Here is a 16,038-nt window from a genome sequence, read left to right on the forward strand (position 1 = left end):
TTCCTCCCAAAGAAAGAAAAGTGGGTGGAAAGAAAAAAATCATTTCACTCTCAGAAAAAAAAAAGAATTTTTTTCTTGTCAACATGTTGTCTAGACATGTTTCTGAAAATAGATTTCCAACAAAGGTTCATTCTTTTCTTAGAAATCTATTTTTAGAAAAGAATTGACATATCCTTCACAAGAAATTTCTTTTTTTTCCCTCCCTCCAGCCAACTGGATGGGCAAGCGTTTCGGGTCAGATCAGTCCGTGCTGACATTATTTTTTTTAAATACAATGGAATTAGTATAGGAATGTACTAGAAACTGACCCAAGGTTGAAAAAGAATATCAAAATCAATACTCACTTCTTGACGATTTCTTTTTCCAAAAACCTGTCGAAGAATTCTTGATGGGTTATTCACTCTCTAGACCTGTCTGAAGGGAATTCAATCTAAGGTGAGCGCGCATTTACCTGACGCGAAACTCGGAATATCTGCATAAATAACAAAACGTCCATTCTTAAAAACTTATCGTCTAGTCCATTGAGTTAGTTGGGGGAGAAAAAAATTCTCAGAGCTCTGGAAAAATTTTTCTGAGTAAAAAAAAAAAAAACCCTTTTAGTTAATTTTTATCATGTCTTATAGACATGATAAAAAATTAACTGTCCCCTCTTTTTGTCAAGGAAGGATGTCTCACCGTTTCGAAAACGAAACCAAAACTCATCCTTCTCATGGCAATTATTCCAAGAATGAGTCACGGTTTGTTTTTCAAAACGGTGAGACATCCTTCCCAGACAAAAAGAAGAGAGAGTTAATTTTTATCATGTCTAGAAGACATGATAAAAATTAACAAAAAGTTTTTATTTTTTTTTTATTATTTTATTTTTTTTTTCAATCAGAAATTTTTTCCAAAGCTCTGAGGATTTTTCTCAGCCGACTCGGTGATCCAAACAAGACAGATCCAAATTGTTTCTAGAAGGAACTCTCCCTTCTCTATTTAAACCACTCGTGTTTCCAACTTCAGTTCAGTCTGTGCTGTGAATTCGAACTGTATACACACTTCTCCCTCCTGGAAAGAATTTCTGTGAAGGTATGCGAACATTTTTCTCAGCTCTTAGAAAATTTTACCAGCTGACTTGATCGACGAGAGACATCTCGAACATTCTGTTATCTGCGGAAGCCGTTTCATTTTCGTGCAGTCCATGCTGTGGACTAACCTGAATATCCATTGCTCCCTCCCCTTCTGGAAAGGGTCGTAGCTTTTTTAGATCCTCGTCGCTCTTTTTACGTTTCGTTGGATATCTAGGACGAACTTTTTTACCTTATTCCTTTTAAACTCTAATATTGAGGTTGGAGAGCCGTCATGGAAAATCAGCCATGATCCTGACGAATCTAAATCGACTCCTTGAAAACAGAGCTATGTCATGTTTTTTTGATGACAGATTTCCAAGCTCCGAGTGATGAGAAATTTAGAAATTTTGCAGTGTTAACGGAAAGGAGGAGACAGAAACCTGGAGAATGGAAATGAAGCTAAGAAAAAATGCTAAGAGCTCAGAAAAAAAAGGTTCTTTCCAGGAGGGAGGAGAAGCGCGTATCTAGGTTGAGTGCACAGCACACACGGATCTGAAGTTGGAAACGCGAGGAGTTTAAATAGAGAAGCGAGAGTTTCTTCTAGAAACAATTTTGGATGTCTTGTTGTTTAGATCATCGAGTTGACTGGGAAAAAAAATTCTCAGAGTTCTGAAAAAAATTTCTGAGTGAAAAAAAAAATCTTTTGGTTAATTTTTATCATGTCTTCTAGACATGATAAAAATTAACTGTCCCTCCTTTTTGTCTAGGAAGGTTGTCTCACCATTTCTAAAAATAGATCATGACTCATTCTTGGAATAATTGCCTTGAGAAAGGGTGAGTGATGGTCCATTTTTAGAAAGGGTGAGACATCCATCCCAGACAAAAAGAAGAGAGAGTTAATTTTTATCATGTCTTACAGACATGATAAAAATTAACCAAAAGTGTTTTTTTTCAATCTGATCTAGAGAAATTTTTCTTGCCGACTCGATCGACAAGACATGACATGACCATTGTTTTTTTATAATAATGGACTTTCACCTATCCCTTTCAACCCTCCGAATTTGGCTTTGGATCCGTGTCCTTGCTTCCACATTCAAAGCTCTTTTCTTCAACATTTCGATGGAGGGGAAGAATCAATTCTCTCACGACGTTTAAATATTCTTTCAGAATGCTAGAAAACTCATTCAAAGAAGAAGTATCTAAGGGTGGAGTTGCCGGTTGAGAAAATTCAGGACTCTTGGAACCGGATTATGCGAATCCGTCTGTATGCCAAACTGTAAAGGAGAAACACCCGCTTTAGGAGAGCATATAATAGTAAGATCCATCTTTTTCCAATTTTTGATTTGTGTACTTGTTTCTTCTTACTCGGAACATTTTCCTTTTTCTTCCTCCTCATCCAGGAACTGAATTCCAGGTGGAACGGAAGCATTTGTAATAAACTGTTGTTTCTTGGTTCCACACACCTGACATTTTCCCGTGACCATCGGCCGTCGATTTTTCGACATGCGATAGTGGACGTCGACCGTATCGGTCTTGGCTCGGCATTTCACACACCAAATGGAATAAGAAATAGGTTCCGCGTCAGAATGCTCCATTGCAGTAACACACTCTTTATTATTTTCTTCTCTTTCGATAGAGAGAGAGAGAGAGAGATCTTAACCAGAAGTGTAGATATAAAATTTAGGATACGTTTCGGATCCGTCCGCTCTTTTCGCATATCCCACTTCTTCACAGAGGTATTCCGTTTGCTGATCCGCTCTTCGAGGATAAAACTCGTTTCCCCAAGCATCGCGAGCATAACGAATTCGATCGCCGGCCGTTAAACAATATTCGACTCCATCCGCCTTTTTAGGATACATTTCATGCCCCGATTCGTCTTTGGCATAAGGGAATAAAACAGACGTATAAAGCGAATACTCGTCCCCATTTTGAAATTTCGGGTAGTATTCTCGTCCAAAAGACGTTCGGGCATACCGTCGAGGAGCTAAAATGTATTGGTTTCCGTTTAAATCTACCGCGTAATACTCATGACCGTTTTCGTCTCGAGCCAAGATAGGATTTCCTTCAGGATCCGTAACGTATAATTCGTAATGAGGATGTTGGAGGTCGGTCGGGTATCGTTCTTTCCCCGATGCGTCTACCCGATAAACAGACATGCTTAGTTCTCGTCGCCTGCTCCTTCCTTCCTTCTCCCTCTCGAGACCCGTTGAGATGAGGGTATGAGGTTGATATCTATAAAATGGGTTGACGATTTCACACTATTCTATTGTTTAAAGACGGGTGGGTTAGGAAAAAAAATATTAATAAAAGCAAATATCTAAACGGTTCAACACAACGGGTGAATGGAAAAAGGAATAGTTCTCTCTATCCAGTCACAGGATGGTTTCTTCTTCTAGAACGGCTCACACTCAACTGAAGCGAAACTCGGAACTCGAAATGTTTAAATAGATCATAGAGTCCATTCCAGAAAGAATCCGGAGATGTCTTGTCCAGCCAAGTCGACTGGGAAAAAAATTCTCAGAGCTCTGAAAAAAGTTTCTGAGTAAAAAAAAAAAAAAACTTTTGGTTAATTTTTATCATGTCTTATAGACATGATAAAAATTAACTGTCCCCTCTTTTTGTCTGGGAAGGATGTCTCACCCATTCGAAAAAAACAAACCATGACTCATTCTTGGAATGGTTCCCATTAGAAAGGGTGAGTGATGGTCTATTTTTAGAAAGAGTGAGACATCCTTCCCAGACAAAAAGGGGGGTTCATTAATTTTTATCATGTCTAGAAGACATGATAAAAATTAACCAAAAGTTTTTTTTTTTTTCAGAGTTACAGAAATTTTTTCCAGCCGACTCGATCGACAAGATGTCCCCATTTTTATTTAAGAATGGAATCTTGTTTATTTGTGTAAGCATTCCGAGTTTCGTTTTAGGTGAGTCTATGTTGTTGAAGAGGAAAATGGGTACCCTCATTTTTTTCCCTATCTCATTTCTAAGATGAATTCAGTGAGTTCACCTTGACCTTTTCAAATTTTGTTTGTTTACTTTTAGACCAGAGGTCGACGGATAAATCATTCTGATTTTTTATATATTTTTTTGTGTCCCTCTCTCTCTAAGAAACCTATCTCGTTCCAAGTCTTCTCGAAGTCCTATTGGTTCGTTTCGAGACGAGGTCATTTCACACCCCCCCCTCCTCAAAAAGTATATGTATATAAATTAAAGGAAGTGATTTTCATACACACACTTCACCTTTTTGAGTGGTGTCACGATGAGCCTATCCAGTAGAGAACGTCTTAGGGAAAGAATGCGTGAACAGAAACGACGCTGGCGAAGCAATTCAGCTAATCGAGAGCGAGAACGAATACTTCAAAGGGAACGTTATGCTGTTCTTAAAAAGAACTCCCGACCCCGAAAGAAACATGTTCCTCCCAAGCAGTGGGAAAGCTATACGAATTTGCAGTATAAGGATATGTGGTCCGAAGAAGCCTATCAAAAATGTATTCGACAATGTAATAAAGAGCAATACAATTTCCTGATCTACGTTCTCGTCCGTTTGTACACTTATTACGCGTTACCTGAATCGAAACGTCCCCCTCCTCTGGATATTATTGTGCAAGGATCTGCCGGAACGGGTAAATCTTTCCTGATCCAAGCTTTATACCAAACTCTGATTCGAACGCCACTTTTTAGCGAAGCGTGCTCGGTTCTCAAACTCGCACTCAAGGAGCGGTCTACATTACGGGAGATACTTTGCATCATGCCCTGCGTCTTCAAATGAACGGGACTTTTGTTCGACCTCTGACCCAAGAGACTTTAGACTATTACAGACCCCTGTATGCTCCTTTACGGATGGTGATTTTGGATGACGTTTCCACGATCGGATCCAATTTATTTTCGCGCCTCGACCAGCAACTTCGACAATTGTGTCATGTGCCGGATAAGCCGTTTGGGAATGTGCATATGATTAAATTCGGAAATTTGCAGCAGCTCCAACCGATTCGCGACACGCCCATTTTTTATTCTGAAGGGTGATGGACGCCTCAATCCACGCTCTACTATGAACTAGTCGAATGTATGCGATTCTCTCTGGATTACGAGGAGAGACTCGATCGTTTAACGAGAAATCACTTTTTAGAACCGGACGATGTGGCATTTTTCCAGTCCCGCGTTCGCAGTTTCGACGAAATTCCTCGCGAAGCTATTATTCTCTGTTTTTCGAGCAAGGATGCGGAGAAATATAATATGAAACGTCTCCAATCCCGAGGGACGTACTGTTCGTGTCTGGCTCGAGACGTGATTTATTCCGAGAGCGAAAAATTGCGGAAGAGGATGATGAAACGGAGTCGACATTTACATCGATCTCAGATGGCGAATCTCGAATCCGTCCTCCATTTACAAAGAGGAGCGCGATATCAATTGACTAAAACGCTCGACAGATCCAAAGCATGGATGAATGGAGCGATTGGAACACTACACCAAATAGACCAGGACAAAGACGGAGTTGTGACGCGTGTCTGGCTGCAATTTTCGAATAGTCTAGCTCCTATCGATCGCGTCTCCATTCGTATTGACACCTGTTAGACGAAAAGACTCGCATTTTATCGCGAACAGTTTCCTTTGATGTTAGCCGAAGCGATTACGGCTCATAAAGCCCAAGGAGCCACCTTTCCGTCGATCGCAATTTACATGCACGGACCTTTTAATCGATTTCAGCAATATGTCGCTTTTTCTCGAGTGACTCAACCCCAGGGATTGTATATTCTGGACCAGTTTCGTCCCCATATGAAATTGGCGAGCAAGCAAAAATACGAGGAGGAACTGGAGCGATTGCAAAACATGTCCCGGATTCCGTATGATATATCGGCTCGAAAAGAGAATCAAGATCCGTACTAGTTTCTCATGAACCTTCTTCAATGTGGGAATCGTCTTTCCTTCCATCTTTCCAATAGAAACATCTCCCAAGAAAAAGAAATCGTCAAACTAGAAGAAAAACCTTCTTTCCATGTAAAACCTGTTATAAAATGTCAATCTTAAATCTTTTTTTAAAAATTCAATAAAAAGAAATATTCTCCATCAAAACCTCTCCATTCTTTCAAAGCTTCACAAAACGCTCAACAATGTCCACACAATGGGAAGAGAAAAATCGATCTCAACGGTCCACACAACATGTTGACTCCTCAAAATATGTCTCTCCCAAGTGACAGGATGCTTCTTCTTCAACGGCTGACACTCATCTAAAGCCAAACTGGGAATGCTTAAATAGATAAGCGAGAGTTTATTCTTAAAAAAAATGGCGCTGTCTTGTCAATGGAGAATCGAGTCGGCTGGGGAAAAATTTTGAGAGCCGGGAAAAAAAATTTCTGACTCTAAAAAAAAAAAAAAAAAAAAACTTTTGGTTAATTTTTATCATGTCTTATAGACATGATAAAAATTAACTCTACCCTCCTTTTGTCTGGGAATGTTGTCTCTCCGTTTCTAAAAATAGACCAGAACCCATTCTTGGAATTTTATTCTTTTTAGAAAGGATGAGTGATGGTCTATTTTTAGAAACGGTGAGACAACATTCCCAGACAAAAGGAGAAGGTCGTTAATTTTTATCAGGTCTAAAGACATGATAAAAATTAACCAAAAGTTTTTTTTTTTTTCAAATTTAGAAAATTTTTTTCCTGGCTCTCAAAATATTTTCCCAGCCGACTCGATTCTCCAATTGACGACACAGCGTCATTTTTTTAAGAATGGATTCTCGTTTATCTATTTAAACATTTCGAGTGTCACTTCAGATGAATGTTAGCCGTTTAGGAAGAAAAACGCAGATTCCCATTTTCTCATTTCCTTCAGAGAGAGAGAGAGACCTAGATTTTCGAGACTCGATGACTTTTCAAGCATTTTTTGTTTAAGCTATTCGACTTCATATTTGTCTGACGTTCAAGAGTATGATCTCTCGTGGATGGATCTCTTCCACCTCATTCTCTTTCCAGTCGATTTAGAAGGGGAAGGGGAGATTTTTTTTCCCTCATGGAGGACGTCTCCTGAATACCGTTCAAAGAGTCTATGGAGAAATTATATGGTCAGAGTCACGGATTTCCAGGGTAATCTGCTTCTCAGCTAAAAAAAAGGATCTCTCTTTCCCAGTCTGTCTTCGGTTGCCTCGTTAACTGTGAAACCCATCGCTTTTCCGATTTTATGGTTCTCCCAGTCTAATCAGACAGTCGGTCACAAAAGTATTCGAACACCGGTACCCTATCAGAAAATGAGAAGATGGCGTTTTTTTTTCTCTTTCTCTGTGTTTTTTTTTTCTCTTTCTCTGTGTTTTTTTTCCTCTTTCTCTGTGTGTCGTGTTATTCCATCCTAGGTTTTCTTCTCCCCCCATCTTGGAAAAAACTGGAAAAAATTGGTCACGATCTCTTTTTGAATGGGGAGATGCCATTTTGAGAAAAAGCTGACGACCCTATCTTGGAGAATGAACATGACCGCTCTACACACCCTTTCTCTCTCTCTCTCTCTCTCTCTTTCAATTGGGAAGCCATTTTGGGAAAAAGCAGACGACCCTATCTTGGAGAATGGAAATGAACGCCTCTCCCTCTCTCTTTGAAATGGGAAGCCATTTTGGGACCCTCTATTCTTGGGGAGGGAGAAAACTGAAGTCTGCATTTCGCTGTCTCTGAATGCGGAAAGCCCTTTTGGGAAAAGCGGACCCTCTTCTTCTGATCTTGGAGAACTGGAAATGAACGCTCTACACGATCTCCCTTTGAATTCAGAAGGTATTTTGGAACCTTCTAATGTTGGAAAACTGAAATGAACGCTCTACGCTTTCTCTCTCTCTCTCTCTCTTTGACATGAGTAGCCATTTTGGAGGATTCTCCACCACCATCCTAACCTTGGAAAACTGAAATGAACGCTCTACACCTTCTCTCTCTCTCTCTCTCTCTCTCTCTTTCTCTGAAATGGGTAGTCATTTGAAAACTCCCTAACTTTGGAAAAAACAGAAATGAACGCTCTACACCATCTCTCTTTGAAAATGGGGGGTGTCATTTTGAGACCTCCCTCCCCTAAACTTGGAAAAAAAACTGAAATGAACGCTCTACACTTTCTCTCTTTGGACATGGGTAGCCCATTGGGGACCCTCTCCTCTTGGTTGGAAAAAAAAAGAACTGAAGTGAAGGCTCTACACAATCTCTCTTGGAATGGGATCCATATTTCGGGAAACGTGGATCACCTCATGCTGGAAAACTGAAGTGAACCACCAAGATTGGACTCTATATAATATTTTTTTTAATTGACATCATGACCCTCCTCCAATTTGTTATTAAAAAAAAGTTTTTTTTTTGTTTTGGTTTTTATCCCATTTCCGATGTGATTTCAGAAATGCAATTCCATAACAGTTCAATTTCATTCTAGGTTAAAAGATCTAAACAGTCTTTGACCCACCCATCCGTATGATTATTTTCTTCTCCTTCCTGTTGCACCAAATTTTGTAAGTCCATATAATCATTCCATACGAGAAGGCCTGGATCCTCACAAGGCTGTCTTGAAACACTTGGAGTCCCTTTGGGATGAGTGGAGGGATCTAGGATGTCTGGACCCGGCTGCGATTCTACCTCCATGATTTCTGGACCCGTTGGAACTTGTTTACCCGGCTGAAATTCTACCTCTACGATTTCTGGACCCGTTGGAACTTGTGAACCCGGCTGTGATTCTGCCTCCATGATTTCTGGACCTGTTGGAACTTGTGGACCCGGCTGACATTCTACCTCTACGATGTCGGGACAGGTTAGAGAAGAAGAAGAAGAGGATACTGGAAGCGGTTCTGTCTGTGAGGAGTCCGAAAGAGGCTGCCTGTTTGAACAAGTCGGGGAAGAAGAAGAAGAAGCTTCTGGATTCTGAAGCGGATCTTGCACGCCAGGTAGGTTCCGGTAAGTCGACCGTTTTTAAGAGGTAATTTTTTTTTCTTCCTCCTCATCTTCAATTGTGATGACTTCAATTTCATTCCGTTGCCGGGTCGATTTTGTTTCGGGAAATAACGGTTTGGTCCAGCTCCTCTTATCATCTAAGGAAGGGATGGGTAAAGGTGGCGGAGGGTTTTCTTCTTTTTCTTGAAACATCCTCGGCAATTGGAAAGAAATCTCCTCTTTCAATTGTTTCCAAAGCGAGTACGAGCACCGATCGACGAGAAAGAGACTCTTCTGGGTTGTGACGATGAGATATTGCGTTTTCGGGGGAACGACATAGTTTTGAAAAGGTCTTAGAATATATTTCTTATATTTCATCCTGTCGCTGACTTTAAAACTTCTTTCCTTCAGATTGGGGGACGATGATTCGTAATAGGCGAGAGGAGCGGCTGTGGTCTGAACAATATGAACTTCGTCCTCAGCCGTCGTTCTCACTCCAAACGTAAAATATCGTTTCGTGAGAAAAATATTCTTCCACCGAAAACTCGTGCGCGGATCCGTATATCGCCGGTCAATTTGAATGGGCCGTCTTAAAGCTCGATCCATCCGATTCCAAGAGAAGGGAGATTCCTCTTTCGTTTGTTGCGATTCGAATAAATTTCTGTATATATTCTGAACGAGCAGGTTGGAGGATTCGACATCATGGTTGAAAGAAACGATCGCTTGATGAGGTGGTAAATGCGGAATAAATGTCGCACAATGACACGCCAAAAAATTTTCAAGTTGGAGATTTGCTTTAGCGTCTTCAAATCCTCCCCGTTCGAAATCCGTTGAGTTGGAAAAACGTCTAATAGCGACATGGCTCCCAATGGAAAAGAAATGATCTCGCCTAGTACTCTCGCCTTTTTATATATAGACACACACAGACACACATAGAGGCTCTATGATGTCCGTTATATTTGTTTTTTTTTTTGTTTCTCTCTCTCTCTTCTTTCCAAGAAATCTTATCTCCATGACCTCTTTTTCTTTTCTTAAAAAGATGAATGTGTGTGGGAATGAGGAAGTGAAAGTAATAATTTAATAAACAAAAAATTATCCAACCATGACCTTCTTTTTTTTCAAAGTCACCCTTTCCAATCCAAGGACGTCCAGAGATAGAGGAAGCAGGGAGAGAGGAGGAGGGATGGGAAGGTCACACTCTCTTTCTCTCTATAAATAAAAGGAGAGAACCCCAAAGTCGTATTTTTGTCCAAGTGGATCATGAGGAGGCATCACCAGCTCACTACGTGTATTCCTTTCAAATATAAATATGTTGATCTTTCCTTTTATATCATCCAAGGAGTCGTTTACTTGAAAGCCTCCGATTTTTCAAAATGTGCGGGTTATCATACCGTGGGGAGTTATCAAAAGATGCGGGACGAATTTTTGTCCGACGAAAACGTGTTGATGGCTCGTGACATTCCACCTTTGGATGCACAAATTTTGTTAATGAAACGAGCCAAATATTTTTACACGTCCCACTTTCTAACCGTCTCGCAAATGAATAGGATTATGGATCGTCTTGAGAAGACAAAAGGGATTCTTGTTCATTTTAGTGAATGGTTGCACAAATGTCTGCACGAACCTCTCTCGATCGAGAAGACTGGGAAGAATACCTATTATATTCTTCTCAAGGACTCTCCTCCATCGTCTCATCTTAAGGAGGCCACGACTTTTGAAAAAATCCTCGAGCAAGAAAAAATAGAATGGTGGAACAACTACCCCATCCCTCTCCCCGAGCATCAAGAGGAGCCTGTTCAGAAGAAAAAGAAAAAACCTTTCCAAAAGCCTATCCTCATCCTCCTCGATAATGATGGGGATGAGGAGAAGCCTGTTCAGATTCCTCTCAGTTTGTCAAAACCCGTCGAGGATGAAAAACCTCTCCCTTCCTCAAAACCCCTTGAGGAAGAGGGACCCCTCGAGAAGGAGAGATCTCTCCCATTGTCAAACCTCCTCGAAGATGAAAAACCTCTCCCTTTCTCAAGACCCCTCGAGAAGGAGGAACCTCTTCCTTTATCAAACCTCCTCGAAGATGAAAAACCTCTCCATTTATCAAGACCCCTCGAAAATGAGGGACCTCTCGATTTGTCAAAACCCCTCGAGGATAAGGGAACCAAAACTTCTCTCTCTTTCGAAGAGGAGGGACCTCTCAATTTGTCAAGACCCCTCAAGAATAAGGGAACCGAAAATCCTCTCCCTTTCTCAAGACTTCTCGAGGAGGAGGGGGAGGAGGAGAGACCGCTTCATGTCTCAAGACAGGACCCCCCTCTATCTCTTGAGGATCCGAGGGAAACGATTCCTATTGAAAAACCATCTATCGACGATCCCCAGAAAAGGTCTTCGGAGGAGATTAGACTTCCATGTAGAAAACGAATCTGCCACAATCATCATCATCATAATAATAATAATAATAATAATAATAATAATAATAATAATAATAATAATAATATACCCCTTCTTTTTTTCTCAATTGAAGAAGATGGACATTTTGAGTGCCAAACCTCTCAAAGATTTCTACATTGTTCTGGACATGGAATACTTTCGTTGTTATGATCCAAAGACGGGAGATATATGTTTCATCTTGAAAGAACTGGGCTACATCACTTGCGATTTAACCTTATGCGGATCCATGATTTTTCTCCCTCCTGTCCGTTACGATGACTTATCGTCCCGCAATCAAGCTGTGGTCAACCAGACTACAAATAATCGACACGGCCTGCAATGGACCGAGGGTCGTCTTTCCTACGAGCATCTTCCTACGATCCTGAAAATACTGACCGAAAATGTGGAGGTGATCTACGTCAATGGATACGATAAAGCCGAATTTTTCAGCAAGCTCTACCAGCAATCCGTTTACGAGTTTTACATCCCAGGGAAAACCGAGTGGCGGAACAAGTCGAAATGCACGCGACACCAATATTTCCAAAAGATGATTCATTGTGCCGAGAACAAGGTGAGAAATTTTCGATACCATTTGATGGAGGGTAGTTACGTTTTCCGGAAATTACATTGTTACCCCTCCGAGAGCAAAGCTGTCGAAGACGAAGAGGAGGCGGAAGAATCTCCCCAGGAGAACTCGTGCGACGATGAGGAGGAGGAGGATGAACTTTCTAATAATAATAATAATAAATGTCTAAGTTGGGATGCTTTAGAGACCTAAGAATATTGGTCTCAACCCTTATCTCACCTAGACCTGAAAGAGGATCCTCAAGTGTACTCTTTGTGGTCCTCTTCTAAAATTTGGTCTTGGAGAGAACCCTTGAATGTTCATGAATGAAATGGTATGTAAATCCCTAGAGAAAAAAATAGAAAAAAAAAGTTCCTTTTTTTGTAATGTGTTGATTTCTTTCCAATCCCATTTCTTTTCCATAACTCCAGCCCAATCGACGAGAAGAAGAAGAATTTTCCAAGTTACACAAGACGAATCTTCCAAGTTACACAAGACGTAGAAAGATTTCACAAGGATTTATAAATCACACGCTCCCACATGATATATGTATAGAGAGAAAACGACCCTCTGTTCTCTAGCCAATACATCAAGACTTCCCTAAACTAAGAGAGACCATGAGTACCGAGGAAACCTTAGCAGAGCAAGTGGAAAGACTTTCAAAGAGATTAGAAGAGTTAAGACGGGATAGATTTACAGTTCCGCCGACTAAAGAGGAAATTATCATCGATTTCAATAAACCGCTGTACTTTCATCCCCTACCCCAAAGAATGAGACGAGTGGACTCGCCGTTGAACAGTTCCAATGAGAAACAAAATGTCACTTATTTGAATAGTCAATTTCAACACATGAATATTTCATAAGTATTTTTTGTTTTTTTTCCCTAAAGGGTAGGGAGATCGGATCAGTAGTTTTTCCCTTTTCATCGTCGAAAAAGATTGGGAGGAAAAATCTTTCTCAGCTCTCTCAGAAAAATTTTTCAGCCTTTAAAAAAAAAAAAAAAAAAAAAAAAAAACTTTTTGTTAATTTTTATCATGTCTTAGACATGATAAAAATTAACTCTACCCCCCTTTTGTCTGGGAATGTTGTCTCACACTTTCTAAAAATAGACCATCACTCCTCCTTTCCTAAAGAATAGAATTCCAAGAATGGGATCTGGTCTATTTTTAGAAACGGTGAGACCCTATTCCCAGACAAAAGGCGGGTAGAGTTAATTTTTATCATGTCTAAAGGTCAGGGTCCATCCATCTTCTTATGTGAAACGGTGACCCTGACGAGATCGAGATAAACAAGTCCTGTGAGTTGTTTTGTAATCTTGACGCGATCCAAGAAAGACTTTTTATTTTTTTTTTGAAATAGGCGGGGGGTGGGGAGAGAAAATGTTCTCACGACCCTCAGATATCTTTTCATAAATATATTTTTTATCAAAGTGTTTCTTTCATTCCGATCCTTTTAAGAAGTTGGAATGACCCTGACATTTAGATGGGGTCGCGATCCCGACAGATGTCGCGCGAGTATAAATGTGTGTGTCCTCCGCAAGATTTCTTCAGAGAACAGAAGAAGACGTGAACTGAGCTGGTAAGTCCCTTTGGTCCTATGAATATGGTTATCTATAAAATCGATTTGATTCTTTGCTTCTTTTTTTAATAATCATAATAATCATAACTTCATTTAAAAAGAACTCTCTTCTTAACCCTTTGAAAAGAAAAATGTCTCTTTCAAGACGACGACTCTAAAACGTTTTATTGTTTTTTTTCCCTTTCTAGATCTTCCCTGTTATACATATATAGATTTTCGACTCTTTTTTTGCTCCTGTTTGTGGAAGACATCACCGTATTCATCGCCATGGCGTGTTCAGAAAACTTTATCGTGCTCGATCTAGAGGGTTTCCAGTCCTACAACCACAAGAAGGGTGAATTTACCTACGTTTTAAAAGAATTGGGCTATGCGACAAAAGATTTTTTGACCGTGGGATCGTTGACGTTTGCTCCTCCTCACCCCTTCCACCAACTGAGTGAAAAAAACCAAAAGACGAATGCCTGGCTGACGAGAAACCGGCACGGACTTCGCTGGAACGAGGGTCATATTCCCTACAACCATTTAGGACGCATTCTCCAATCGCTCACTCACAGCTTCTCCACGATTTATGTGGTGGGATGCCAGAAAGCTAAATTCTTTGCTAAAGCCTTGGATTATCAAAAACCCGTGACGGAAATTTATGTGCCAGATGGAATCATTTGGAAGTATCGGGAAAAATGTGCCCGACATCATCAAAGGAGGAAATATTTCCATTGTGCCGAAAACAAAGTAGGCAACTATCGATGGCATATTACGGAAGGAGATTTTCATATCAATCACGTCTATCCAGATCCTCCACGGAGAAAGAGGAGAGGATTCAGGAGGAAGCAGACAATCCTCTGCAAGCTTTTGATAAGGCCTACGATCAGTTAGAGAAGGATCCGTCCCCAAAAGCGTACGATAACCTCATCCAGAAATGGGATAATCTGTCCTGTTTCCAAGTGATGGAACATCCGGATGAGCATACGCCTTTCCACTTGATGGGCTCTTCTACTTCTTCTTTGTCGTCAACTTCCTCCAATAACTCGAGGAAGACGGAGGGTTGGGGAGACATACCTGAAAATATTCCCCATTACGATCCAGCAGCCTGTTGGGAAGAACCTTCCAAAGAATCTCATGAGACCCCCAAAATATCTTCAGAGGATCCAAAGGCAAAATCCACTGAGTGTTGGGACGATGAACGGACGACTCATGCTCCAAAATCCACTAAGACTATGTCCACTGAGTGTTGGGACAATGAACAGACGACTCATGCTCCAAAATCTACTGAGACTATGTCCACTGAATGTTGGGACAATGAACGGACGACCCATGCTCCAAAATCTACTGAGACTATGTCCACTGAGTGTTGGGACGATGAAACCGAAAAGACGACAGAGAATTGGGATGACCGTTCTCAAAAGTATTTGAATTGATATATACATAAACTCAGGAGAAAAAAAATAAAGAAAACATTTTTAGAAATAAGTAGGGAAAGGTTCTCCGCTTTCCCTATATTTATGGAAATGGACTGAGAAGAGAGAGAGACGAATCAGGAGACCAAAAAAAATGGGTCTTGGAAGGAATGAGTGCAAATGCATTCGATTCCTTCCGAGACCCATTTTTTTGGGTCCCTCTCTCATCCAATCTTGGAAAAGAACTTTGTCTTATTTTACTAGGTCCATTCAAAAAGAAATGAATCTATCCATAAATTTTCTTAAAAGAAAAAAAAACAAAAAGATCCTTTACCTCTTGACGGTCCAAAGTCGAGAATCTTGGAAAAAGTCATCCACTCTCCATCCAGTCAAGCTTCTCTGTAGAAAATCTAGTAGGTGCATCTGCATTCTTGAACACCCGGCAGTTATTATTGGACGCGAAACGTCGAATGCTGAAATAGTTAACAGTGATCACATTCTTAAAGAAACGGGGATGTTTTATTCATCCAGTCGAGTGCGGAAAAATTTCTGAGAGCCGGAGAAAAATTTCTCTGGCTGAAAAAAAAATACCCCCTTTTAGTCTGAAAATTGATGTCTTCAATTTTTCAAAAATTGAAGACATCAATTTTCAAATTTTCAGACTAAAAAGGGGGGTAATTTATTTTTCAGAAACTTTTCCCAGCCGACTCGATGTCAATAAAACTTTACTGTTTGTTAAGAATGTTATTTAATGGATCGATTTCAACCTATCGAGTTTCGCTTGAGTTCCGGCCGTGCTGTGGGCCCACCTGGATACAAGTTTTCCCCTTTTGGAATAGAATAAAACTTTACTGTTTTTTAAGAATGTTATTTAATGGATCGATTTCAACCTATCGAGTTTCGCTTGAGTTCCGGCCGTGCTGTGGGCCCACCTGGATACAAGTTTTCCCCTTTTGGAATAGAATTTCCGTCAAGGTAGGCTACTTTTCCTCTTTTTGCATTTTTCATGTCATTTCATTTGTATTACAATATACTGAAAACGGGCGTTCGAACTGATTTCTAGGCTATTTCTATACAAATGGAGCTCGAATGAAGAAAGAAATGATGTCTTTTTTTTATTTTGTGGACTGCCAATTTGTATTGGAATATAC

Source organism: Stegodyphus dumicola, chromosome 6, assembly GCF_044657685.1.
Source record: "Stegodyphus dumicola isolate Sdum_Otavi_A_Nest chromosome 6, ASM4465768v1".
NCBI classification, from domain to species: domain Eukaryota; kingdom Metazoa; phylum Arthropoda; class Arachnida; order Araneae; family Eresidae; genus Stegodyphus; species Stegodyphus dumicola.